Here is a 27,873-nt window from a genome sequence, read left to right as displayed (position 1 = left end):
CTTCGTCTTCTGCTCCTTCCTGGAAGCCGCTAACTTCTTGCAGTCCTTCCGCAAATGTCCCTTCTTGCCACAGTGGTAACACTGGGCCTTCGACTTCTTCTTCCCGTCACCCCTCTCTGAAGCTACATAAGCCTCACCTCCATAATGTGCCGGAAGCCGCCCCTGTAATCTCAAGGATGCCTCATGCTTATCATCAGTGGAAGTGCACGGAGGAGCCATATGGAGAGGATAAGAAGAGAAGTAGAGAAGAGATGGAATTTAGAGAGGAAATACAGCCAAAACACAAGCACAGACTATAGAAAAAGAGAGTTCACATGCAATATAACCCAAAATCTGATCAATAGAAGACAAAATCTGCTGCAGAAAGTCAAAAAATCAGTCAAAAACTGCCAAAAACAGCAAAAACGGCCTGAAGGAACAGCCACCCAGCCACGAGAGATGCTGAATCAGCAAAACGCAGGCTGTAAACTGGAGAAAAACAGGTAGAAAACTGTCGCCAGCAGCTGCAGATGAAAAACGCAGGCAGCAGAGGGTGCAGAGGCAGCATGCGATGGCAAAACTGCAAAAAACGCAGGCTGAAAACAGCCCCAAAACAGGTCGCCTGGCTGCGACAGCAGTCGTCTGATCAGCAGGGGTACAAAACAGTCCTGAAATCAGCAAGAAAACACAGCAGAAACACAAATCCTGAAAACTGATACCATGTCAGAAGTGGAGCAGCGGTGGAAGCATAAACATGTGCTGAAATAAACTGCTGAAACACAAGACAAAAAGAGAAAAGAAAAGAACACGATACAGATGAGAACTCAGATGTATGCACGGGAAATGGAATCCATATATCTGAACACGAGACAGTCGCATACAACAGTGAGTCACTGGCTGCGTGGGCACTGGCACTGGCTCCTCTCTCCACAGAGTCTGCAGATGGTGAAGATGAAGTGACTGACTGAGGAGGAGCCACTGAGTATAAATAGGCTGAAAAAGTGGGGAGCAATAATGCTGGTCGGACAGCATTAAAGCTGGCCGACTGGTGCATAAAATGCTCCACTGGCATAAAATGCCACACCAGAAAAATACCTAAAATACCTAATAAAAAATGCCCAGCCCAGATCAAGCTCAGACTCACACATGAGCTGACAAATACTCTGCTAACACCTTCGTCATCAGACATTTCGGAGTCCGCGATCCATGAGTTTTTGGATTCCCTATCTACTTCAGAGGGGGATGTTATTTCTTTGCTCTCAGAGGGGCATCTACTTCTTCTTCGACTTTAGCGGGGGCCCCTCCACCTCCCACCTCAGAGGGGAAACCTACTCCACATGAAGTTCTTCACGCATCCTCTACTTTCTTAGGGTGGCTGTCTTCGACTAGTCATCTCTTCTATTGATATCCAAGATCTTCAGGTACCACCTAGATCGAGACCTCGGAGGTTCAGTCGCGACTTGGTGACGAGGCCTTCGTATTCCTTCCAGCATGGATGCACGGAGCTAGTGGCTTCTCTCCCGTGGTTGTGTTTTGGGTTCTCCAGTTCACTCTGTCTATTGGTCTTTACTGCAGATTTCCTTTCCAGTGAAAATCTTGGATCTTAGGGATCCTATACATCTTCTTCCTCCTCTTCTTCTTGCCTTCCTTCCTTGGTTAGCATGGAGCCACCTCCCGAGATTGAGTACGGGCATATCCTTATGGTTCTCGGTACCACATAAAGTCCGACATTCCTCCTATGCATTGCATGTTTTCATCATCTTTGTACTAGGGCGCTTAGGCGAGTGAACAATTTTTCCACGAGGGACACTCTCCAAGTGGCACCTGCTGCATGAGCATTCTTCAGCATGTAGCATTGCATCTCCAACTCACTCTTCTCTTATTTCCCTTTTTGGGCTTGAGAGGGGGTATTGAGAAACCCTTCATCTACCCTTCACCCATAGTTTGTGTTTTTGCGTTTTTGCATTTTGCATTTAGGGTTTGCCGCCCCAAAAAGGGGCGCCATCCTATACTGACTGTGCCTATTTATAGGCCACTCTCTCATTCATTCCTCACGGCTGATTCATTCAGTCCGTCACCTCTGCTCTCCAGCCTCTCCACTACCCTCACACCCCTTCAGGAGGACACTGCGGTTCGTGGTTCATGGTTGTCTTCATCATCTTCCTTGTGCTACGGTGCCCTTGGTCCCTTGTATCACATTCACTTCATGATTCGAAACTTCATCATTCCATTCATCAGAGTTTCTTTTCTCTTCTCTTCTCTTCTCCATGTTTGTCGAGTTCACTCCGTGTTCCTCCTTGCCAATCCTACTGTCTCGCTGGTATGTCATCTTTTGACACACCTAGCCGCTTGTATCCCCAAGAGAAGTCCAGCGACCTCTCCCTCTTGTGAAAGGCAGGGTCTCTCCAGGCATCGCGTGGTCCTATTGTCAGTAGAAAGACCTCCCATGCCTCTTGCTCCTCCCCAACCATGCCTTGGTAGTTTCTGCATCTGCCTTGCTAGTCCTCTAAAGCCTCCAGGTTGTTGAAGTCTTCTCCAACAATCCAGGAGTCCACCTTTGGGAGTCCATCTGTGATCTCCACCTAGAATTTGATATGTGCCCTAACCTCCGTAAAGGCATAAACATTGAGGACTCCAAGACGTGAGTCCCCAATATCCAATCTGATATGTAGAACCCTCCCCATCACTATCGTCCCGTGGTCTTGTACACAGGCGGTGAGACTTTGGCCAATAGAGGTGCATATGCCTCCAGTCCTGCCGTGGGCACGAATGGGGTGCTCCCAGTAAGTGTGTGAGCTGCTCGGGAGTACCTTCCCTACTTGTTGGGCCTGGGTGGGAGTGAGCTTGTGCTCCTGTAGAAGTAAGATGTCGATCCGTTTGGCAAGGGTAGCAGGCTTTAGCTACTACCGAAGAATCTTCTTCCTGGAACCACGTGTTCCACTATAGGGGAGGCTATTCACATTCCAGGATGCAAGGTGTAAACTCATGGGGAGACCTATGACTGACCGAACAAGCATTTGTTCGGTGTGGAAGCTGTTGACGAAAAAGAGAAACTATGAGGTATACATATACGCTTTGATGCCGTCCTGGATGGCGAATTCCATTTTCCCATGGTAGCCCTCGGGCGGACGATGGGTGTGACGGATGCGCTTGGTGGAACCACTAGGGCGTCTATGAACCAGGCTGAGAGGCAAGACTTCGTACATTGGTAGAAACAGGCCCGCCTGTGCTAGGGGCCATTCGATCACATCCATCGATGCTCTCCACTGCGGAGGGGCTCGAAAGATAATGCTCAGATGAGGGACCTTGGTCCCAGCCCATCAGTTGATGTCCATCATGCAACCCGGCCATTGTTGGGAGAAAAGTGCCAGTCCACCTTCTCCCATCCACTGATAGATGTGGTTTGCCACCTTTTCCCATCCACTAATAGATGTGGTTTGCCACCTGGGTCTTCACCTCGTCCTCTATTTGAGTCGTCGTCCAGTCTCCTGTGTGAGAGGACTGAAGGAAGAAGGCGTAGTTTGGTCCGTCCGGTGGTGCTAGTAGATGGACCTTGCTGCTCCTAGACTTGCGTACCATGAAGATTTCCACCTCCAGGGGTAGTGGGAACACTCCGCGCTCCGCAAGTCTCAAGTAAGACCATGGCCCAATGCGAAAAAACTCCTGTAGTAGCAGTTGTGCCTGTCTCGGGAAAGTGTGATGGACGGCATGGACGGATGAATTGGTGGCTGTGTGGGGGGGCTAGACTACCGGTGGGTGGAGGATGTTGGCGTCTGGGACTCCTCACCTCCTGTGGGAGGGGGGGGATGGGTGGGGGAATGGTATTTTGTATTGGGTGGGGATGGGTGGGGGAATGGTCATTTGTATTGGGTGGGGATCCGGGAGGGGGGGGAGGGGGGGGGACTATTCGGTGGGGGTGATGGTGGGGAGGGGAAGGATCGAAGGATGGTAGGGTGGTCGGAGGTACCTGACGGGTGTTGGGGGGGGGGGGGGGGCGAGGTATATAGGACAATGTCACTAATCAAATTTTGTAGTTACAATCAACCTCGGGAAGTTGTCGGCACAAAAAGAAATCCATGGCATGGCGCCTTCATCACCAAAAGAAATATGCTAAAGCTATTTTGTTTTGGAGGGGGGCGTGAAACCAGCGTTCCTTACATGGAGGGGTTGTAATAACCTGATTATAACTTAATTACAACAAGCAATAATGTATGAAATGTTGGGACACAAACAATTATCAATCAATCTTGGACATTGGACACCGTTGGGACACAAACAATTATCAATCAATCTTGGACATTGGACACCCTATTGGTCCCAAAACTAGCGCCCCTTTTGGTACTTCTTTATCTTTATTGCAATTGAATCTGAATGCAAGGGGATTTCCTCAATCCCCTTTGCAATTGAAAAGTTCCTTGCTGTCAATAATGACCAACAAGTCTTCAAATTGATTTGTCCTTTGATTTGCTTAGGCATTCATCGACTCTTTGGGAAACGAAATTTGCCCCAAATTAGAATGTTGACTGGTTCTTCACTTGAATCTTGCTAAGAATTAATTCTCATTCCTGGAAATTCAAGTCTTGAGGCTTCAATCTTTTGGCACACTTCTCGAGGTTATTGTTAAACCCTAATTTTTGCTTTGTAAATTAGGGTTTACAATAGAGAAAAATGCAATTTCTCAGCCTCTAGGGATTAGAATGCTGAAATATTTTGAGCAAGGTTGGAGAATGAGAGAGAATGCTAAATAGAGAGAAAATTCAGACTTCCATTGTGGGAGAAGGGAAGAAATCAGCTGGTGCCTTGTCTAGATAGTCATGAAAGTTGTCTCCATTGATGGAACACACCGTATGTAATGCTTATTTGGCTGAAAGAACCCTCAAACTGTTGTCGCCTACGACTGTAGTATCTTTAGGGCATGCTGCTAGCTCCCAAAGGGTCCCTTGCTGGCTGAAAATGGCGTGTCAATTGTTGTAGCAACTATGGCAGCCTTCTCTTTGTGTCTCTCAGCTTGCACAAGGCTAGAACGACCCTCTTGCTATCTCTCCCCTAGTTTCAAAAACGTCTTTTTCACTTGCATGGGTAAGTTTTGCCAAGTGATAGCCTTCTAATCCCATTTTTCAGCATTATCAACATTAATAAATTAATTTTCAGCCTAGAAATTTTAAAAATTGATTTAATAATTATTATAGTGCTTGAGAAATTATTCTGACGAGCCAATAATTGAATTGCCTAGGACAATTCATCTCCCAATTGTTGTCGAGTCTTCTTTAGCCCTCAGATTGACATTAAGTACAAATGAATGCCAAATCCCTAGTGTCATCAAGATTGCCACTTATGGCTAATAAAATGTCTTAGGTCAATTTCTGGCATTTGATATTACCTGGTATTTGTGTAACATTACTTGAGACAACTTTTGCCTTTGACATCCATTGATTTCCTTGGGTCCTTGGCTCATAAATATGAAATGGTCTCAGTTCCACTTCACATGTGCAACATATACTTAAAACATTTGATTAAAAATTAATCCAAACGTTAACTAGAGCGAAAAAAATTTCACGTCCCACAGAGAGAGAGAGAGAGAGAGAGAGAGAGAGAGAGAGAGAGAGAGAGAGATTAATGTCTTTTGAGGCCAAAATCAACCTATGAGATAAAACCATGTACAATGTTGGTTGTCACTGGATAACAAATTGTGAGGTTCTAAAAGATGGTTAGTGATATATTGTGAAAAGAAGCTAAGGTGATATACAAAACAAGATAGTGCTCATATGGGGATACGATGGAAGGATGAGGTAGTACATGTCTAGTTGTGTGGTTGAATGATATTCCTATACCTAGTTCCACCCAATCAGGATTAGTGGATAGAGTATGTCATACACATCCTCGATGGGATAGTATGAGGGTAGCATTTGGATTGGGTCCTCAACTCTGATAGCTATTGCTCATGTTGCTGGTGGATCTCTGTGATCTCTCGCTAATGTAGCATTTGTGTCTAGTATTCCTGTATCCACGGGTGGCATATTGCTCTGATCTCCTCTGTTCTCTGGACTGTCATCCCTCTGTGTGTGGGTGCTGTGTGTGTGGTCACTGTTTGGAAAAAATACAGTGAGCTATGATTGACATCCCCCTCTTTGTGTAGTGTTAGCTTGTAGTAGTGATGTGCGGATCCTCTGAAACTTGACTAGAAATCGCCCCAGCTGGCATTGATATATAGACTCCATGACTAGTTTGACGGAGGTGTCTTCTCTAAATAGCAGGGGGTACTTGGCTTAGATTGTGCTATCAGCTGTACATTTGCGGATATAGAGCTCCTCTCTGTCCACCTCCTCTTTCATAGCTTGCAAATCCACCTAGCTCGGGGAATGTGGAATACCCTCCTGGTCTCAATCTCATGTTATTGAGAGGATACCCTGATTTGACCAATGGCTACTTGTCTCTCATGTGACATGCATACATCTGGGTATGCATGTCTCTCAATGAAGCCATCTATTGTAGTCTTCATGAAGTGGGCTCTATAGTACAACATCTTTGGGGGAAGGGGCTGCCCGGGAAAAATCCATGTATGCTGTATGTATAATTGGTAAAGGTCCTGCTGCTGCATGACCAAGTTCCTCTCTGTGTGGGAGAGGTGTATGAAGGGGGAGTCAGGGTCATACTGAAAGGGAGGGAGATGGTCCCATATCTTGTAAGACATTGCTCAACCTGTGCATATTGTGAAGTTTCCTGTCTTGCCTTAGGTAGTTGCCTAGAGGCCTCAAAGGCTCTCTCAAGTAGTCTATTTGGATGCATATCACATACTCTGTGTATATATGACTCTTACAATTAGTCCTAACCCTTCAAATATTGGCCACACATTGACCTCTTTGGCTACCCACATTGCATTTCCACACAAACTAAGATATTTTGATATAAATTTTGGGTCCAAATATAATGTTTTAATGCAAACACATGTTTGGCCGATTCTCCACTTCTCACAATGCCATTCCTCCTTCGGCTCTAAAATTCTACATGTTGTGCCTCCATGGCCTAGTAAAATGGGCTTCATTTGAGTCTTCTTTCTTCATTTTATGCTCCAAATGAGTTATGGAACCTTCAAGGGTGCTTTGAAAAACCCATAAAATGGCTAGAATTTGATCTGTGAGATCCACTCTCATTGGCAACCATGGGATAGGGTGACCTAGCCCATCAAATACAAGAACTCATTCTATAAAATAAATTACTGTATGAAAGCATATTGATAGAAAGAAATACAACTAGTAAAAATAAAAATGATAAGACAGTCAGCCCCACAAACATGGATCAAATAGCTATGGCCAAGTCCAAGAATAAAAGTTACCCAAGGGCTGATGGTTTGAAAAAGGGTCTCCATCAGCATGGGGGGTATAGCAAACTCAGCTCTAATAATCTCTTGTGGTATTGATGGTTTGCTGCGGATCATCTATGAGAGCCTGATGATTTGTGGTCTCTTGATCTATGTCCATTGGTATGTAGCCAAGCCAAGGGTCCAAGTAGGCGTACCATACATCATGGCTTGTGTAACTAATGTGTTAAATAGCCACCTCCATGTGTGAAACTCTTGGACGTGTGCGTGGCGGTGCTCTTTCTTCATCATGGACAATGCTGCGTATCATCATGTGAGTAAGTCTCTGGCTACTTGTGCCGTGGTGAATCTCCTGGCGGATATAGTGGAAGTGGCTCTTAGATAGATGTACATGCCCACAACCTCCACTTGTCCACAACTCCTAGGGTGAAGATTGATCCCCTCCTCACTAGGGCCGATGTGTGAAGATCAGGATCTTGGGTTTCCTAAGATTAACTATCAATCCACATTGTGTAGAAAAGTCATGAAGGGCATGGAGATGTTGCTATAGACCCTCTTGTGATTCAGAGACCAGAACAATATCATCAGCATAAAGCATGGTAGAGACCAATACACCTGCTAGCTCCACCCCATCAACGCCTCGTGTGATGTTATCTTCTTTCTCATTGATGTAGAGACCGAAGAGTGTAGGTGACGAAGGATTTCCCTGCTTTATTCCAATGGTGTTAGAGATCATGTTTGAAAGTCCTCTTGGGCATCTCATTCTACCCACCACTCTCTCATATAGTACATAGGTACCCTAAATCATGACCGTTTGGATCTCCAGTGTCTATAGCCTATGTAGTAGTTTATCTCATGAAATTGTAAGTGTAGGGAATAACATGAGAATGACAATACTTTGAACTTAACCAACTCGATTAATTATCACCATAAAAACGAGAGAGAGAGAGAGAGAGAGAGAGAGAGAGAGAGAGAGAGAGAGAGAGAGAGAGAGAGAGAGAGAGAGAGAGAGAGAGAGAGAGAGAGAGAGAGAGAGAGAGAGAGAGAGAGAGAGAGAGAGATGAGATTGAGGCCTTTTTCTAAGAATTTTTTGTTTCTCTGCTGCCGCCTTGCTGGGTGGAGACCTCCCTCTTCGACATCGCTGCCGTCGAGTCAGTGCAATGTTTCAGCCGCAAGAAGACGGCCGTGGCTGTCTGCCATTGCAAGCGGGGGCGAGGCCTCATTAAGATCAATGGCTGTCCGATCGAGCTCATCGAGCCGGAGATCCTGCGCTACAAGGTCTTCGAGCCGATGCTCGTGCTCGGCCGTAACAGGTTCTCCACTGTCGACATGCACATCCGCGTGCGGGGAGGAGGCCACACTTCGCAAATCTATGCCATCCGCTAGAGAAACGCCAAGGCTCTTGTGGCCTTCTACCAGAAGTACGTGGATTAGCAGTCCAAGAAGGAGATCAGGGACATCTTAGTCAGGTATGACCGTACTCTACTCGTTGTTGCTGATCCTCGTCGTTGCGAGCCTAAGAAGTTTGGACGAAGAGATGCTCGTGCCCGCTTCCAGAAGTCTTACTATTAAGGCTGCGTTTTGGTTCTGAAAGATGTATTGGTCAGGCCAATGCTCTGCTCATGGCTATCAGCCGTTCTGTGTGGTTTTTTGGTGTTAATTTCAGATGTAGAAAAACTTTCTAATTTGAGGCTCTATGCCTGGCTTTGATGCTGTTGTCAAAGCATCTTCGCTGTAAGAGAAAATTTAAAGTAATTCAGACATTTAGTCAAACCAGTATTACATCTGCCTTTCTCACTAAAAAAAAAGAGAGAGAAAGTTGACACCACATTGAGAGGGGAACCGGGGCCCCCCCTCCTTTACATGAATTTATTGAAACAAACCACGAACACCAAGTGCTTGAACCATATACAAAAGGGTTGATTTGTTGAATTTTGAAAATTAGAGTTTGGAAACCCTATTTTCTGTAAACTCCAAGCAGCAAGCTGATTGTTTTTTTTAGTGCTTGGATTAGATCAAACTAAGTAGAAAAAGTGCTTCTTGGATGAGAGAGAGATAAGAGAGTACAAAGTATGTGGCTGAAATTTCAGCATGAGAGGTGTTCAAAAGTGGAAAATCAAGGCTAAAAATGACAAGTGTTTATTGAAAATGATAAGTGCAGGGTTACTTGTCTATTCAAAATGACACATGTCATTTTTTAGATGCCACATGTCACGTTTCTAGAGAAAGAAGCTTTCAAACCTTCTACTCTAAAAACCTCTCAAATGGTTAAGAATTTGAGATAGCTACCGACGACAAAATTGCTGCAAATTTCCAGAGCCTTTGACACGAATAAAATTTCCATTTAAGCAACTTTCAAAAATAGTAACCTCCTAAATTTTAGGAGTCTTTGAATTTAGCTTTTGGAGAGCTTTATTATATAGGTTCACCAGTTCATGGTTTGTTTCTTCGATCATGAGCATTTGGTTTCATTTTCTAAAACCACTCATTATATGGGCTTCTAATCAATGTGACTATTTAAGTGTAAAAGTCTTAGTCATCAGAGCTTTCAGGTCAATCTGACCGCTCGATTAAACTTTTAATTTCTTTTGGGTATCTCGTTAATGGCGACCTAAGTATAATTATAGGATGTTCTAGTCATTAGCCACCCTTAAATAGAAAGATGAATATTTAATCATATTTTGAAACACTTAAACAATACAAATCACATTTCAAAGTACACGAGTATCAAATTAATTTGAAATCATTGAGCCAATATGTCTTGGTAACAATTGATATAGAAATGTTTATTCCTTGTTTCTTGATCATATGAAAGACTATTTGCTTTGGTTGAAGTATCCCCTCTTGTTCACCTACTTCAGGTGGATCCTCTATTACATGTTTCAATGGTGGAGGCTCTTCATAAGGCTTCAGAAGATGAATATGAAAAGCATTGTGAATTCTCCAATGCTTTGGAGGTTGTAACCTATAACAAACATCATTAACTTTTTTAGTGACTTAAAATGGTACATAATTTCTTGTTGTGAGCTTAGTGACTTGAGATGAAGGCTTGTTAGAGCTTCTTAGAGAAACTTTGTTAAATTTCAGTCACACCCAATCTCCTTGTAAAATCAATTGCCTTCGGTTCTTATCTGTTTTTTTTTTTTGTTTTTCTTGAGATCTTTGGATAGCTTGTCTAACTTGGGCGAAAGTTGTATCCTTATTATGCATGAACTCATCGGCATGAAATATCTCCTCTTTTATTTTGAGAATAGATATAAGAGTGATTTTTCATATATGATCTTAAATGGTGCTTTACCTATAGGAGTATGAACTGTTTTGTCATAAATATATTCTACCAAAGACAATTGTTTTTTCCATTGTTGTTGGCTTCATGGCAATAGCACTTTAGCATATCCAATATTGTGAGATTGACTATCTCACTTTGACTATCTGTTTGAGAATGATAAGAAGAATAAAATGTAAACTTTATATCCAAATTTCAGAAAGAGCTCACCAAAAGAGACTAGTGGTTCATGGATCTCTATCATCCACGATGGATTGTGCTAACCCATGATACTTAAAGATTTGTTGAATAAATATTTTTGCCATATATTGAGATTTGATAGTCTTCTTAACTGGAATAAAACAAGCTTGTTTGCTAAATCTGTCAATAATAGTCGTATGCCATCATTGCTGCTTGCTGATTTTGGCAAGTCAAAAATAAAATCCATAGCAATGCTTTTCGAAGATTGGCTTGGAATCGGTAATGGTTGCAAAAGCCTTGTAGGCATTTGGCAATCAAACTTAATCTTTTGGTACACAAGACATTCTTTGATAAATTGTTCAATGTCTCGTCGAATACTTGGCTAAAAGAAATACATTTCAAGTGTCTTGGCTCAATTGCCACGATGAGCTTGCTGGGTTTGACTTATGCTTACGCTCACATAGGAGCGTCGGTGATATGCAGTAGAATATAAGGGCACTTTTTACTCTTTGTAAGAGAGGTTTTTCCCCCCGAGTTACATTATTCTCTATTTGTGTGTTTATGTTATATAATTCGGTCACTTACCGCACTTTCGGGTGTGAATGCACCTCAAGGCACTTACACAACCCTAAGATCTAAGGGTTGTACTTTTGTACTTTCACTTACACACTTTGAATCTAATCGCGTATCAAGGTGTGTTTACACATACACACACACACACACACACTCTCTCTCTCTCTACTTCTCTCTCTATATATTGAGCTTGGAGTTGCCATCCCTATCTTCAACATTTTGTATCAGAACACGAGGATTCAATGAAGCAGTTCCCATGCTAGCTTCAGTCTCAGCCTTTCTTAATCTATTGAGCAACTCCACGTCAAACTGGCCAGTCTAGTGGGGCGGCCATCCTGTAGTGCTTGCTCCAGCCGTGGATAATCTTTTGCTCACAAGGATGCATGCTGATCAGATTTTAGCATTCAAGAAAAATTTGCAATAAACTTTTGAAATGTTAAATTTGGGACCTTAGCATTACTACTTGGGCATTCAGTTTATTCATGATACCAGAGGCATTGGATTGTCATAGTCCAGATATATTTGTAAACTCCTTGAGAGATTTGGCTTCCAGGATGCAAGCCAATTGGCACATTGATGGAGAGTGGACTCAAGCTATTTTTGCATGATGACAGTGATTTGTTTAACATTCATACATATGCTCCAATAGTTGGATGCCTTATTTATTTATACAACACAGGGCCAGATATTCAGTTTGTAGTTTCAGCCTTGAACAGATATATGCATAACCGATGTAAGTCACATTGTCAAGCTGTGAAGCGTGTTTTTCGTTACTTGCAGGACACCAAGACTCTTGGATTGCTTTATGCCAAGGGGGAGCCGCTGTAGTTATATATTTACAGTGACTCCGATTGGGCTGATGATTTTGATTCAAGTCACTCTACAAGTGGAAACTGTTTCTTCCTTGGCTCATCTTGCTTTTCTTGGCTTAGCAAGAAACAATCCACTATTGCCACATTGTCTTGTGAAGCTGAATATAAGGTAGCTTTCATTGCTATAGTTGAATGTGTATGACTGAGACATTTGTTGGCTGATCTTGATGTATCTATCATGAAGCCTACTTCTTTGTTTATTGAGAGTCAGAGTGCCATTGGCATGGAACCCAATGTTTCATGCATGTACGAAATACACAGAGATAGATTATCACTTTGTCAGAGAGAGGCTACATGCAGGGGATATCGGCCTTGTCAATTGTCCTACCAACAACAATGTGGCGGACATCTTCACCAAAACTCTTCCTCCTGGCAAATTTGAAGCGTTTCGCTATGCTTTAAATTTGATCTCCTTTGGTGGATGATCCTTGTATATTGATCACTTTTGACTCTAGGGGGTTTGTTAGGTTGGACTTAGACCTACGCTCACAAAGGAGTGCCGATGATCTACAGTAGGACATTGGGGCACTTTTTACTCTCTATAAGAGGTTTTTTTCCTAGTCATATTATTTTCTATACTTACCACACTTTCGGTTGTGAACGCACCTTAAGGCACTTATACAACCCTTAGGTCTTAAGGCTTGTACTTTTGTACTTTCACTCACATACTTTGAATCTAATCGCATGTCAAGCTGTGTCTATACTCTCACTTTCACTCTCTCTCTCTACTGCTCACTCTGTTTATTGAGCTTGGAGCTGCCATCTCTATCTTCAACAGAGTCATGCAAGGAGTTGTATGATATTCTTCCATTACATTGGGCTTAAAAGCTTTAGTAACACATAACTTGTTCTCCATCAAAAGAAATCCATCTTTAATAACATAAGAGTTTATCCTTTTAATTTTAAAATCTTCGCCTTAGCTTCATGAGAGCATACACTTGATGATCTAATTAGGCTCTAAGCTGGTAACTTATTTAATATGTGACAAAAAAAGGGGAGCTCCCACGAATGGCTAAGTATTAGAGTCTTTGTAAATAGAGTTGGCTTTTGACAAAAGTCACTAGTCTCCTTTGAATCCACCAAAAGGCTTGGAACAATAAATTAGAAGGTGGTTTTTTTATTGTAGTGGTGTTTGAAATTTGTCTAGGTATATAGGCAACACATTAAGATTTTAGTTATATTTCACTTTGACATGCAAATGACATAAGTAAAACCCAATTTTTAAAGCTATAGAAGCTTCTAAACACATAATGAGTACATTACAATTTAGTGCTTAGGATTTTTGAACTTCTTTATGATGATTTTATTGCGTTAATGAAGTGTCCATTTGCTCCCTTTTTTAGCTACCTTCATGTTGGCGATTTCACCTAGTGCTTTGAATTATGTTGATGCAAGGTAATATGTAATTCAAATTTTAATTTTCTTAAAACATCTTGATTTGGCACCATGTGGATCTTGGAGCCCAACAATTTGCAAGTACTTGTGTTTGATTGGTAGTGGGGGTTGCATTAAGCTTGTGATGTAGGTCGATTGAGCTTTAAAGGCGGCTAGGGATCATGGGGCAAGCCCAAATATAGTTTTTTGAAGAATAGTTGTGTAAGAGGGGTAAAACTATTTGCTAGGAAGTTTACTTTTAGATTGTCTTTTTAAGGCTCTAAGGTGGTTGTCGTGTACTTGGTTTTGCTTGCAGCTCTTGTATTTCTATGTAGGTATAGCTTCAAAAGAAGAATAGTCTATGAGACACTTGCCTTTTTAAGGCTCTTAAGGTCATTGCAGTTTACTTAGTTTTGCTTGCAGTTCTTGTATTTTTATGTAGATATAGCTTCAAAAGGAGGATAGTCTATGAGATACTTGCTAGTCAAATCTTGTTGAGAAGGAGCTTATTTACGCCTTTTGAAACCAACCTTGCTCCTCAGACAGTGTGGTACAAACTTGATTTAACAATAATTATAGCATGTATAAAATTCACATAAATTGAAATTGCAAAGTTAGTCTTAGACAATGGACAGTCTGTTAGTCTTAAAATTGACACTCCTTGCAGTAATTATTTTGCTTTTATTGTAAATGAATGGAGTATAATTGAGATTCTCTAATCTCTTGTGCTAATCTAAGCGTATAGTTGTCAAGTATGAAATGTACGATACGATAAAATGCGGTATTAAATGGTTCCTTAAGATTTTATAAGGTATGATACGATATTAGTATGAATTTTTTTTTGATTATTTTGGACTAAAGATAATAAAATGGATATTTCAAGTTTAAATAGCAATGCTATTAGAGTATATAAGATGAGTACTTGAGGGTAACATGCAAAAACCTAATGTTACATGCGTAACATGTGCTATTGCTATCTACAACTTATAACTATATAGATTGGAGTGGATAGAGAAGTGTGGGCTTGAGAGAGAGAAGGTTGAGAGAGTGTTTGAATCTCAAATAACCTAATATCATGGGAAAATCATTCCCATATCTCATGCTTGATTTTAGTTTACTAAACTCCCTGCAACAGTGTAAGTTAATTGAGCTTATCCAACCGTGAACTTTTTTTTATATGAATAGATAAAAATATTCCCAACATCACTCTCCAAATTTTGACCATTGGGATCAAGAAAATTCATATTTTATGTTGAGATATAGGCACCCCAACATCAACTACCTACTTCTCCCACATCTCCAACAAAGTTGTTTCCCTACTTTGTAATCCACATCCTTACTATTTGGATAATCTAGATCTTACTTTACCTAGGACTAGGTCAATTTTCATGGATATGCAAATTTTATGTAGAACAATAGTCCTCTACATTCATAATAATATCCATGAATGTGTCCAATTACTCCTAATGTTATTATGTTGTTTGCTTTCACTACAATCTACTTGATTGTGAGCCTTTTCCAATCAATTGTTTGGTCATTTCCTTATCACCTACTTTCAATTGAGTCAATTGAAGTATTGAGGATGTCGTTTTAAAAAATCTAATGATCGTACTAGAGCTTAGTGGTTTCATGCCTTCATTTTAGATTCATCTCTCTGTCTATTTGATATAAAATCTATAAGAGGCTAGAGACATTCTTCCTAGCTCTTAGTTACAGGTTTTGCCTAGCATATTTTCTCCACATCACTTCAAAAAACAAACTCTTTTTAGATCCCTTTCATTATCACCCACTTTCACTTGAGTTGGTTGAAGTGTTGAGTATGTCAATCTCAAAAATTTAATGATCCTACTAGAGCTTAGTCATGTTATGCCTTCATTTAGAATCATCACTCTCTCTATTTGATATAAATTCTATAAGAGGCTGGAGGCATTCTTTAGAACTCTTAGTTATAGGTTTTACCTAGCATATTTTCTCCACATCACTTCAAAATACACTCTCTTTTCGGTTCCCTTATCATCTACACTGCCCCAAGTGATATATCCTTGCTCTGTGATGCAACCAAGCTTGACAAAAAAAACGTTGTAGGAAAATTCAAGATGCAAACTCTACTAATAATCAAGAATATGCAAAAGGTTGTTATAGATAAAGAAGAAAGACCAAGTCATAAAGCTAAACAAAGGTGCACCATTAGAGCATTGCCCTTTTCTTTTAACTTGAAAAAGAACTTGAGGTGAGTTGATTTTGCTTACTTGTATTGCTTGCTTGGCTTTTTTTTAGATGCTTGTTCTTTATGTTGAGTACTTCTTGATTCATATCTTGTTTGTAGAAGCTTGTTCTTTATATCAAATATGTTTTGGTTGATATTGAATGAACGATGCATTGATATCTAACCAATATGATGGTACCTTATGGTACTAATACGTAAGGTACGGTACCTAAAGTATGGTATAATATCAAACCTTTTGTACATGGTACTAGAGTAACTATGTTTAAGTGTTATGTGTTGTCATTAATGACTAGGAAGCCTTCAAACCAGTTTGCCCCTTGGTTTACTTTGGAGTTGGTGTTCACCTTACTTCTTGAAAAACAAATTTAATCCCAAATCTAAAATGGAATGGTTGGTCTCTTGAATCTACATGAAATTCTCAAATTCTTGTTGTTGGAATTTCAGTCCTAGGTCTTTAATTTTGATCATACATCTCGAGATGGTTGTCAAACTTTAATTTTTGTTGTAAATTAGGGTTTATAATAAATATTTTTAAATCTCTCTATCTATGATGACTCATAATTGGATTTAGTTGAGATAACATGAGAGATGGTTAGATGATGAGATAATGTTGTAGAGAGATTTTAGAGTTTTATCACGAGGCTGAAAAATGAATGTTATCCTTGCTGAAACAACCATGAAAGTTGTCACCTACAGCTTAAGATTATCAAAATGGTTGTCGCACTTTTTTATACGCTCATTTATACCTATAGGGCTCTAAACTATTGTCACTTACTATGGGGCTGGTCCTTGGTGGTTGTAGGACCAAAATATAAAACTAGATAGCACCTAGAACTAATTAGATATAACTTATTACAACTTTTGTATTTGAAAATTAATATTTTAGGATAATCGGTCTTGCACTTTAAAATAATTAACTTACATCTCACATGTGTAAGTCACATTTGCACATTTGATGAACTTTTGATCAAATGCTAAGCACAACAATAAAATTTTATATCCTTGTGACACCTTTTATGACACTATTATGTTGTCCTTGTAACCTCAATATGTAGTCCACAATGTGTAATTTAGGTGCTACCTCACACATTCCTGATAGCCAATCCATAAAAACAATAAACATAGGACTTGAAAATTGTAATAATGATACTCTTCCATGGGGTCCCTTGTTCTTTTGCTCCCCTTGATTATGACGGTAATTTCTAGCTTGTCAATATAGATAGGAAGGCCTCCTTGCACACTTCACTTAACTTTTCGAGATTCTTGTGTCACAATCTATCACTCAGTCGCCATAGCCAAGTGAAACCTTGCAATTCTGACAACTCTTTTCAGCCTCATGTGTTGTGTACATTGGTGTAGAAGATGAGCCACGAGGACAAGGAGCAAAGTGAGAAGGAGATGGAGAAGTGTACAAGGAAGCTGGGATTGGAGTATATGGAGGATTGGATGATGACTAGGAGGGTGGTGGCATGCAACCATAGTTGATAGGTGTGTTCAAAGTTTGGTGGGTTTTGCAAACTTCTCCCTTTCAATAAATGGGAAAGCAAGAATTTTGAGGTGCTGTAGGGACAATGTTTGCCTTCCACCATTGCCATTGCCAATATTGTTGTCATGTTCCTTTTACAGCCATTATTGTCATCATGTCCACAGGAACCTTTGGTCATCTTTATTTCACATTATATCGATGAGTATTTATGCAATGAGGAAAGGGAAGGGGGTGATTTAGGCACATTAGTTAACAATCCATACATTGATGATTCCTTATAGATCTTGTTATGTGAGTACTATGTATATCCTCAGGCAACTCACTATGATGAGGGACATATAGACTTGGAATGAAGCTATTGCACATGATTGTCCCTAAGAGTTAATGAGCTACAAGGACATCATGGCAACTTGGCTGCTAAGAATTAACACATTAATTGATGATCCACGTTTGAGCTATGTGGCTTTGCATAGCATAATAATTCAATTTGTATATACACGTAAAAGATTGTTTGGCATGAAATAAGAAGTCTAAGCAAAGCTTTTGCCCCTAACTAACTTTCCTAAGTAGGCATGTGAGTACAATGAGATGTGCATGTGACTACTATGAGATGCTAATATTGTCTATTATATTATGCTCTATTCAGGTTTTCATTATAAAATGGTACTGCACCTCAATGCGCTTTGTCTTCACATTGAAGACCAGATTCTTGGGTTAATTGGGTAGCACTCATAGAAATCGAATGCAGTGTAGGAACCATGTCAGTCATACCACCAGACAGTCTAACTAGAGAGCCTCCTTATAAGCCTCACTGGTCTACAACATACTCAGCCTTTATAGTAGAGAGGGCTTGCATTTCTCCACCCTAAACATCCAGGAAACAACACCCTAGCAACAAAGATAAACACATGGTAAGATGTGAATTTTCTATAGTCTACATGTTATGCATAATTAGAGTCAGTGTACCCCATGACTCGTGTATCTTGGCCACCATAACATATGCACATATCTAATGTGCCCTTTAGGTACCTCATGATATCCTTGACGGCATCCCAATGCCGCCTTCCCAGGTGTAGCCATATGGCATGCCACAAATCCCATGCAAAAGCTATGGTAGGACGAGTGGCTATCATGACATATATCAAATTGCCCATTATGGATGCATAAGGGATCTTGGCCATCTTGGCCTTCTGCTCATCAGGAGACTGCAGACAAAGCCAATATGCTTAACATCTTGCATACAAAACCACTCAAGGACCTTCTAGATATACTTTTGTGACAAGTGAAGGAGCTCTTGAGAGCGGTCGTTATAATGCACATCCCAAGAATATGTTGTGAAAATATCGGATCTAGAGCATGGCAGGAGCCATGGAGGTTGGAAGGTGAAGACTAAATTCATGTTGACATGGACAATGAGTAGACAACTGTTGCACAAGTGAATTAGGTTCCAACATGGAAGCTTGGACTCATAAAGACAATCTTGTGTATTAAACTGACAATGACAATGACAATGACACTAACTGAAAGAGGAAAGCATCATGATATTGTATCCATCATTGTGAAAGTGATAGTCAAGTATAATGCTTTATAGAAGTTGGGTTGTTTCACTCTCCTCATTGTGCTTATGGGACTCAGGACATCTCTTCCTAGAGAGCATACATCATTTGTCATTTCTCAACACCCCCCTCAAATGATGAGGCCCTAGACTTGTTGGCTTTTGGCCCCCTCTACATGGTGACATGGTGCGAGAGATTAGCTCATAGGCAGCATAGTCAAGTTAAAGCTTGAAACTTTACATCTTTGGTAAGGGTTTTTATATAGCAAATCCACTAAGGGAAAAATAGAGATCTACTATGGGAAAAACATATGAAAGATACAATGGAAATTCTTTAGAACAATATGTCAAAGTTGCTGATGTAGCGGAAGCAGATTCTTATTCTTATTCTTTGTCATTCATGAATTGGTTTTGGCGGTGATCATTCTGCATATGCTGTGCTCTTTTCTTGTGGAAACATTCACTGGTTGTATGACTGGTTGTATGACCAGCCTTTCCGCAGTAATGACATATAATCCAGTCCTTGTTGTTATTAGTGTTGAGTCCTTGACCACAGTCTCTTGCTCCATAAGTGCCCTTGGTGTACAAGAGGCTATTGTTGGGTGGTGTGTTCCTTTGTATCCTTGCTTTTAACTTTGCTTTCTCCATCAAGTAGTGAGTGCTCAATATCTTTAAGTGAGAGACTTGGAACAATACTTAGGGTGGACACAAGATTCTCATATGGATCCTTATTTACACTTGCAAGCAATATGATTATTGCTTCATCTTCATCAATATTTTTCTTAAGAGTTGTAAGTTGGGGTTTTAGGCTCTTAAACTTGTTAATATGTACGGTCATGAAAGCACTATCATTTATATCCCGTTTATAAAACTGCATGAGTAATTTTACATTTGAATTCTTTGCTTGGTTACCAAAGATCCTATCAAGTTTCTCCCAAGCAGTTTTAGCATCTTTGATACCAGAGATATGATGTTGCACATCATCACTTAGTCCCCAGGCAATGATGCTTAGTGCCTTATTATTCATCTTCTTCCATTGTTTTGTTTTTGGTGGAGCTACTGCGAGGATCCCGCTTTCTGAATCTTATTTCCTGCCATTTGCATCATCTTCACCAACTTTAAAGAGATCTCAGAGGTCTTTCCTCATCATGAGGTGGTACATGGTCTTTTCCTTCCAGGCATGGAAGCCTTCTCCATTGAACTTTGCTATTTGTTTGAGCTCTGTCATTTTTGATTAGCGAAAAATCAGCTAGCAAAAGAGTTGTAGCAAAAGAGTTGTACTTCAATGTGTCAAGAGACACAAGGTGATTAGTGTTGTTTAACAACACTACATGAGTATTAAAAAGCTACTATCTTGGAGCTCAATGTTGAATGTTGATGCTTGATCTTCTTCTTGATTGCTGATTTAGTGTGATGATTTACTTGAAATGACAGATCTTAGTGGTAGGAACTTGGTTCAAGTGGCATGAGTAAGAAAATGTAGGAAAGATGAGCTTGAAGCTTAAGTGGCTATGGAGTCCACAGTTAGGGTTTTTGTACTTGACTAGTTTTCTCAGATTTTAGCTCATACAAGAGATCATTTAGGGAAACCTTTGATTTGGAGAAGGCTTAGATGTAAAGCTTCTGTTGCCCTATGGTGACAGCGGGTATGGCACTGCGTGCAGGGGGAGCAAGCCGTACGAATGTCAGCAAGTGCAGTTTCAGCAGCATTGAGCCCAAATTTCGTCAATGATGAGCTATAGCGTGGGAAATGTCAGTGTTTGAAGTGATAGAAAGTTACGCTCGGAGTCAAGGGAGATATCTTTAGAAAAGAGCTTGAAGAGATATGCCCTGGTTTGAGAGATCCAGAAGCTCAAAGTTAGGTAGGTACTGTTTTGGATATGGTTGCCACAAGCTCAAGTGGAGATGGAAATGAGAAATGAAACCATGAGCTGGATTTGAGCTGATGTGAGGTTAAGAGGGAGTGAGAGAGCAGAGAGGGGAGCTATGCCATGCTTAGTTGAGGTTTGATACCATGTGAAAATGTCAGATCTAGAGTATGGCAAGAGCTATGGAGGTTGGAAGGTGAAGACTAAATTCATGTTGACATGGACAATGAGTAGACAACTATTACACAAGTGAATTACGTTCCAAGATGGAAGCTTGGACTCATAAAGATAATCTTGTGTATTAGACTGACAGTGACAATGTCATTAACTGAAAGAGGAAAGCATCATGATATTGTATTCATCATTGTGAAAGTGATAGTCAAGTACAATGCTTTATAGAAGTTGGGTTGTTCCACTCTTCTCATTGTGCTTATGGGATTCATGACATCTCTTCCTAGAGAGCATACATCATTTGTCATTTCTCAACATATGTGAGGCATGTCCCATGTCTTTCATCTCAAAGCTCTTCTTGAGCTGACTTTTTAAAGCATCTAGCTCATCAAGAGCTCTCCCAATGTTAACCTTGATGCAAAGAAAGTAGAAAATAAAGTGAAAGAGAATTAGAAGACACAACAAAAAAGGTGGTCCAATAGAAAAGTAGGAGAAAAAAAGTCAAAAGTGCTAGAGCAACTTTAAAATGTCGAGGGCAAGTGCAAAAAGGGAAAGACACATTTTAAATATAAAAGCGGATCCCTAAATTTTTGTAAAAGAGTGCCAAGCTCCCTCTTATGCAATTTGTAAATGTAGACAAGCTGCATGGGTAAAGGAATAATGTAAATATGAAGGGAATATGGAAAGAGGACCCAGGGCAAAATGGCCGGTCATGTAAAAAAGGGATAGGTGTACGAGGAGGAGGTAGGGTATGCATAAAAGGCAAAAAGTAAATGAAGAAGCTAATTCTTGTGTGTGGCCAAAACTAGCTCTCTTCTTGTTCTTCTCCTTTTCCTCCTTGTTCTTGCTTGTGCTTGTGCTTGAGAGAGGGAGTGTGAGGGTGAGAGACCGTGGTGGAGAAGCTCTCTATCTTCTCCTATCTTCTTCTTCTTCTTCTTTTCTCTTCTCTTCTCTTGGCTCACACGCAACAATGGAGCTTAGACCTTGGAGCTTGAGGATTGAGCTTGCTTGAGCTTGCACCTTGGATCGTGGAGCTATTGGAGAGCTTGTGGGAGGAGGCAACTCGATTAGGCATGAAGGTAATCTCACTATACTCATAGGGGGGAGAGTGTGGATGGCTATGTGAGAAGTAGCCATTGCACTTGGCTTGAAACACTTGAAAAAATAAGTGGTCCGCGGGTCTTGACGGTTGGAGTGAGACCTTCCACACTTTGCTTTCATTATTTCCGGGACCAATGGAATTAAGCTTTGAGTTCTTGTACGCTCCGAATCAAGCATTGAAGTAGGGTTTACCTTGAATTGGTGCTTGAGACAGGTAGGAAGGGAGGGAGTCAGAGGGCATTCAATCTCCTTTGCAAGTAAGTTTTTTAGTTTTTAAGATTGGGGTGAGTGGATTGGAGTAGCGTAGGCATTTGCTTTGTGTTTTGGATGCATTAAGGTAGGAAGAAGCAAGGAAAATAAGGGAAACAAATAGTAAGGTTACTGATGTTAAAATAGGGTAAAACAGGGAGAAAAAGGGCTTAAATGCATTAAGGGAGAAACGAGAGAGAAGGGAAAAGTAACAAAGCAAGAGAGAAGGGGTTTAAGAGGCTAAGAAGAGGGGGAGAGTACTCATTTGTGGGTATTTAGTTAAGAGAGCTTGAGAGATAGAGAGAGAGAGTGAGAGCTACAGGATAGGAGCACATATTCATTCACCGATTCAGATTACTGCATCCTCAAGCCCTACAAGTATGATTTGAGTGATAGTTGATGCATGCTAGAACTTTGCTTGCAATGTTAGAGTGGACACAAGGAACATTGAGTTGATTTTTTGCCGTTCAGGATCCTCAGCCATTGCACTCGGACATTGTTTGTAGCCTCGGACATTCTCGATTGACTCGGACAATTTGAGTCACTGTCCACTCAGATGATGACAAACCGTCCAAGTCTGACACTCAGACTCAGACCTTTAACCGCATTTAGCCTCAGACGAATCGGATGACCATTCTCTCAGACCACTTCAAACTTGGACAAGTTGGTCTTGGACGACCACCCATTGGGCCTCGTACGGCCGAGGCATTATGCTTGGATAGGTACGACTCGGACATTTGAGTTTGCAACTTGGACATAGCAACTCGGAGAGATTGTAATCGCGGACGAGTTTAATAGAATCACAATTTTGGCATATCAAAGCCATCCCAGGGTTGGCAAAGCCTGAATTTAAGCTAGGTGACACCCCTGTAGACCTTCAGACACATACAACGGCTCATAGTGCCGACAAACTCAAGAATCGCAACTTGATGGTCTAGAAACGACTGCAATCATTGATCATTAGTCGTTTTTCTTGCTAGAGACTTGAACTAGCTAATCGAGCTTGTCGTCGCTCAAACCACGTGTCTAGAATGCAATAGAGACCAGAACAGACCATCAAGAGTGGCCATCACCCATATGAAGAAGCTGTAATTTGGTAAAACTTATTGGAAAGAGTGTCATTTGCATTGCATCCATTGAACTAGCACACCACATCACTTGAACACTTGGAGTACACCAAAAATTTAGAAAGCTTGATTTTGCATAGTGCACATTGATAAGCACCACTCAAGTGTTTGAGTGGTGCTAATGTTGAGGATTGTTTTGAATAACAAGGAACTCATGCAAGATAACACAAGTCAACGAACCCACAAGTAAGAAGAGACCCCTAGATGCCAGACGAGTGACCAAGAGAACCAATCATTGAAGACTGAGAGGCTTGAGTCATCAAGCCACTTAGGGAGCAATAAAGATTGGTATGCTTAGGGATGCAGCTTTGCCCGATCTGATCAACCTAATTGATACACTAGTTTTTTAGGAAACTGCCGGCATGTGAGGAGCTAGCACCAACCCTTGAGACGATGAACTCGACTTGGGGGAATTTCCAATTGATATCCAATTGCTTGTAAACCAGTATGACTTGCGAACCAGAATGGTGCATCATGGTAGATCAACCGAGGAGATTGTAGCCGATCTCGAGGAAGCTAGCAAAAAAGATACTACAATGCATAGCCACCTACAACCGAGAGCAGCAAGCTTAGAAGTTGAGACAAGACATGAGCACTTGGATCTTACGCTGAGTGAGCTTCTTACAAAGCAACTCTTAGCTAATACAGCTGCATAGCAGAGTGGAGTAGGCCTAGCAACTACACTACTATCGAGGCTAGGAATCACCCCAAACTCTAAAGGCCAAACCAAGATACTTGTGGTTCCTAAGCAACTTGACAAGTATGAGCCTGACAATGATTCGTACAGCTTCGTAGAGTAGTTTGAGCAGTATGCGAGGCAAATGGCCTCATGGACCTTGCTCAATGTTTACAAGCTTTCAGAGTTTTCCTAGGAGACAAAGAATGGATTAGGTATACTAGCGTAGATAATGCCAAACATAGTAACTTTAATAACATAAGGATCTATTCATCAAGAGATTCTCTGAGGTGGGATACTTTGACAATCTCATAGTCAGGATGGTGAATGTGAGCCAAAGGGACAAGGAGGATATCCAAGATTATGTTACTCACGTGTGGAGTCTCTTTAAGAGAATCCCAATGGCGGCAAAATGACCTAACGAATGAGTAGTCTCTATTGTATTCATAAATGGAATCCAAAGAGAGGAGGTTTATAAGGCTTTAGTGAGCAACTCAAACTTGCAGAGGGATGTGTTAGCTAGGGCCTTTGAAGAAGCCATACATGTGGATAACCTACTCAAGGAGAGAAGCTCAAAAGCCACAATTCGAGATGGTACTACCTCTAGATCCTTAGAGAGAGCCATGGCCATTGATGAAGGATCCAGCCAGAGAAAATATGACAAGGGAAAGAATGTCAATCAGAATCAAGAGTTGGTAGACATGAAGCTAGAGTTGGCTAAGCTCCAAGAGATGATGAGAAGGCCCATATGACCTCACATACAATGCATGCATTGCGGAGGAAATCACCTTCCATTTGAGTGCCTGGATCCTAGATCAAGACCATGTGCTAACTATAGTAGGTTTGGCCACGATGCGATGCATTGCAGATTGCCGAGACGATTCCCATACTCGCAACTGTATAATCAGCCATATTACCTAGGGACTAGGCCATCAAACTTAGCATCCAATAACTCAAAAGCCAGTCATCCTTAAGATGGACATCAACCCTACAGGGATGCTTGGACCACATGGACTCTTTGTGACCCATTCAAGCGGCACTTTGATAAATCACGGAGAGGAGCTGAATGAGGACAACAAAGAGTATGCAAACTCTTATGTCTCATATGATGAAGAGGGTAACCCCAACTTGATGGATTTCAGACTAGTGCCAATGATGGCATTAGGCAAGGGAAGAGATAGAGGTCTCGGAGGAAAGAACCAAGAACCCATTGTGGACTTGTGGTCACCTAAGGTACATCTCATCTTGTTGCCTCGAAAGGGAGCAAGCCAGTGATGGCATTAGGCAAGGGAAGAGATAGAGGTCTAGGAGGAAAGAACCAAGAACCCATTGCGGACTTGTGGTCACCTAAGGCACATCTCATCTTGTTGCCTCGAAAGGGAGCAAGCCAAGCAAGACATGGCCAACCTGAGATGTCCAAAGTGTTGGATCACACACTTGTACATTGAGTTTCCTTTGGGCAAAAAAACTCCACTAGTTTGACAATTGTGCCATCTGTACCATTGGGGCTATTCGGAGTTGAGACACTTGATGGTGAGGCCATGCTGACCCCATTGAATTTCATGACTCGAGCATAAACCAAGCATGCCAGTGTTTCATTACCTAGATCTAGCAACCTTGGTGTGCCTTCAATAGAAAAGAAGAGCTATATGAGAATGAGAAAAAGGGCCGAGGTGAAGGTTGCACTCAACATATATAGTACCACCACATTACCAAAGGGGAAGCAAATCACAAATGTAGAAACGGAAACATCTGCTCCTAAGACAACAAAAAAGAGGAGTGCCAAGATTGGGGAGTATCCCAACCCAAGGCACTTATTGGAGGTAATAGATAAGGTTAAGGGGTGGGTGAGAAAGCCCAAGAGTACCTAAAGGATGTTGAAACCATCATTGAAGAAGAGATCGATGAGCTCTCTAGCATGCACACACCAGTCTCGCCTACGTGGGTAAGGTTGAGAGATGCATCTGCACCCTAGGTAGCACCACATAGATAAAGCGTAGATACCACTTGTAGGGAGCTTGCCCAAAATCAATGGCAAAAGAGTGTAGAGCCTCATGAAAAGTAAGTAGTTGGCAATCTGATCACGACATTGATATCAGTCCCTATGAATATACCTCTGGGAGGGTTACTTAAGCATAACCCGACACTATGGAAAGTGTTGAAGCAGTGGGTAGGACCTGACGAACTTGGACCCATCGACTTGTTTGACCATGATGCAGCAATGCAATTATTGAGCTTAACCCTAAACTTAGTGCCTAAGTCCTTGCATATAAACACCTTTTGGGAAGGCATAAAAATGCACGCAGTCTTACTTGTCATAGCCTTAGGAGATGCCACGAGAAAGAGAATTGTAGATACATGAGTAGGAGTCCATGCACTTAGCCATATGGTCCTGCAAGCCCGGGATAACCCACCTATGGAGATTGCAAGGTTTAATGTCACGTTGACTAACAGAATGAAGGTTAGACCATTTAGAATACTGAAAGATTTACCCTTGAAGGTAGCAGGAGTTCAGTTCTTAGTGAACTTCATAGGCATGAAGAGAGTGGACTACAACATCCTACTAGGCCCTGACCTTGGATGCAAAATGCACGAGTAATAGAAGATTGTGGTAACGGTCTAATATTCTTAGGCAACAGAATAGATGTTGTAAGAGTTGAGATGGACACTTGGAAGACCACGCTTGTCGACCAAGATGCCATCTTTACCATCTTGAAAGGGGACTCACAAGTTAGAAAATCTTACGGGCTCGAGGTATATCCCTTGCTCGGAGGAGGAGCGGAATTAGATGCATGTGCTAGCTACCATCGATCTGCCGTTCTTAGATAATGAGAAGGAGTATAAGTGGCCTACGAGGATAGCCAATGGGTCCCACAAAGCCACACCATCTCAGCTATCCAAGAGTAGAACCACACCATCAGTACCACTCTACATGATGGCCACGAGTTCTTGCAATTGACAAACATCTGTCCCTCCTCATGTTCCATCTAACGAATTCGAACTCCACGGGATTCTTGAACACTTGATGAGAGAGTTAGCTAGTAACCTGGTTGCCAATCTCAAAACCCTCAAGGACCTTTGGAGGAGCAGAAGTGGCATTGGACCAATTGTACAACTGGGCACTAATCACGAACAAAAAGAAGTTTGAGAGAGTGGAAGCTCGAGCAGTTAGAATATGAGGATTCAGATGAGAAGTACAAGGACTGCAACTCTACAAATGAGAAAAGTGAGGAAGAGGCCGAGACAATAGAGTATGATGTAGACGATTGAGTGATTGAGCAGATACGAGTAGACTCCAAGCCTTGGAAAGCCAACGTTATTAGGATTGAAAGAGGAGTCATGAGGACAGGACCACCTAGGTATAATAGACTATGAGCAAGCTGGATTAGTTCAATCTAGTACCCCACCACTCTTTAGAACTGAATTGGCCTTAGAGCTACAACCACTAGGGTAAACTCCTTCTAGCGAAGGTTGTGAGTTTAATTCTGAGTCGGAAGTGAGCTCCAAAAGAGATCTGGAAATACCCTGACCATGTAAGACCAAACTCACCAAAGGGGACTTGCCAGTCCATCTAAGGCGCATGCAGTTGAAGGAGGAAAAGAGAAAGTAGTCAAAGGGGCAGAAGTCGAAGACCAAATGAAGCACTAGGACCTATCGAAGTGCTTCATGAAGTTCAAAAAGGGGGACATGATAGTGATCCTACTGGGAGCTAAGTGGCTAGGATAGGCAAGCAAACCTAGAGAAGGGCCTGCTAAGGTGAGGGAAGTTAACTTAGCAAGGGAAAAGCCTTGACCCGTGTTCGTAATAGTAGACGACCTAACCAAGAAAGAG

At 41.4% G+C, this 27,873-nt stretch overlaps 1 protein-coding gene and 1 pseudogene across 2 annotated transcripts in view; both read left to right on the top strand.

The window, feature by feature from the left end:
* Positions 1 to 13,999, top strand: part of LOC148023000 (TLD-domain containing nucleolar protein) — a 51,426-nt gene extending 37,427 nt beyond the window's left edge. Inside the window, exon 8 of one of the 2 annotated variants that reach the window (XM_087695972.1) lies at positions 13,899 to 13,999. The gene's annotated coding sequence lies outside the window, so the exon portion shown is untranslated. Of the gene's footprint in view, positions 1 to 10,158; positions 10,325 to 13,898 lie in introns of those variants that run through there. The other variant, XM_087695973.1, reaches the window with a different exon arrangement.
* Positions 7,350 to 9,080, top strand: LOC148023001 (small ribosomal subunit protein uS9-like; annotated as a pseudogene).
* Positions 14,000 to 27,873: the final 13,874 nt, after the last annotated feature.

This window comes from Lygodium microphyllum, chromosome 16 (assembly GCF_053477565.2).
Source record: "Lygodium microphyllum isolate KBCC chromosome 16, Lygodium_microphyllum_v1.1.10, whole genome shotgun sequence".
Lineage (NCBI taxonomy): Eukaryota > Viridiplantae > Streptophyta > Polypodiopsida > Schizaeales > Lygodiaceae > Lygodium > Lygodium microphyllum.
The sequence above is the reverse complement of the archived record's forward strand: the minus strand, read 5'-3'. Positions and strand labels throughout refer to the sequence as shown.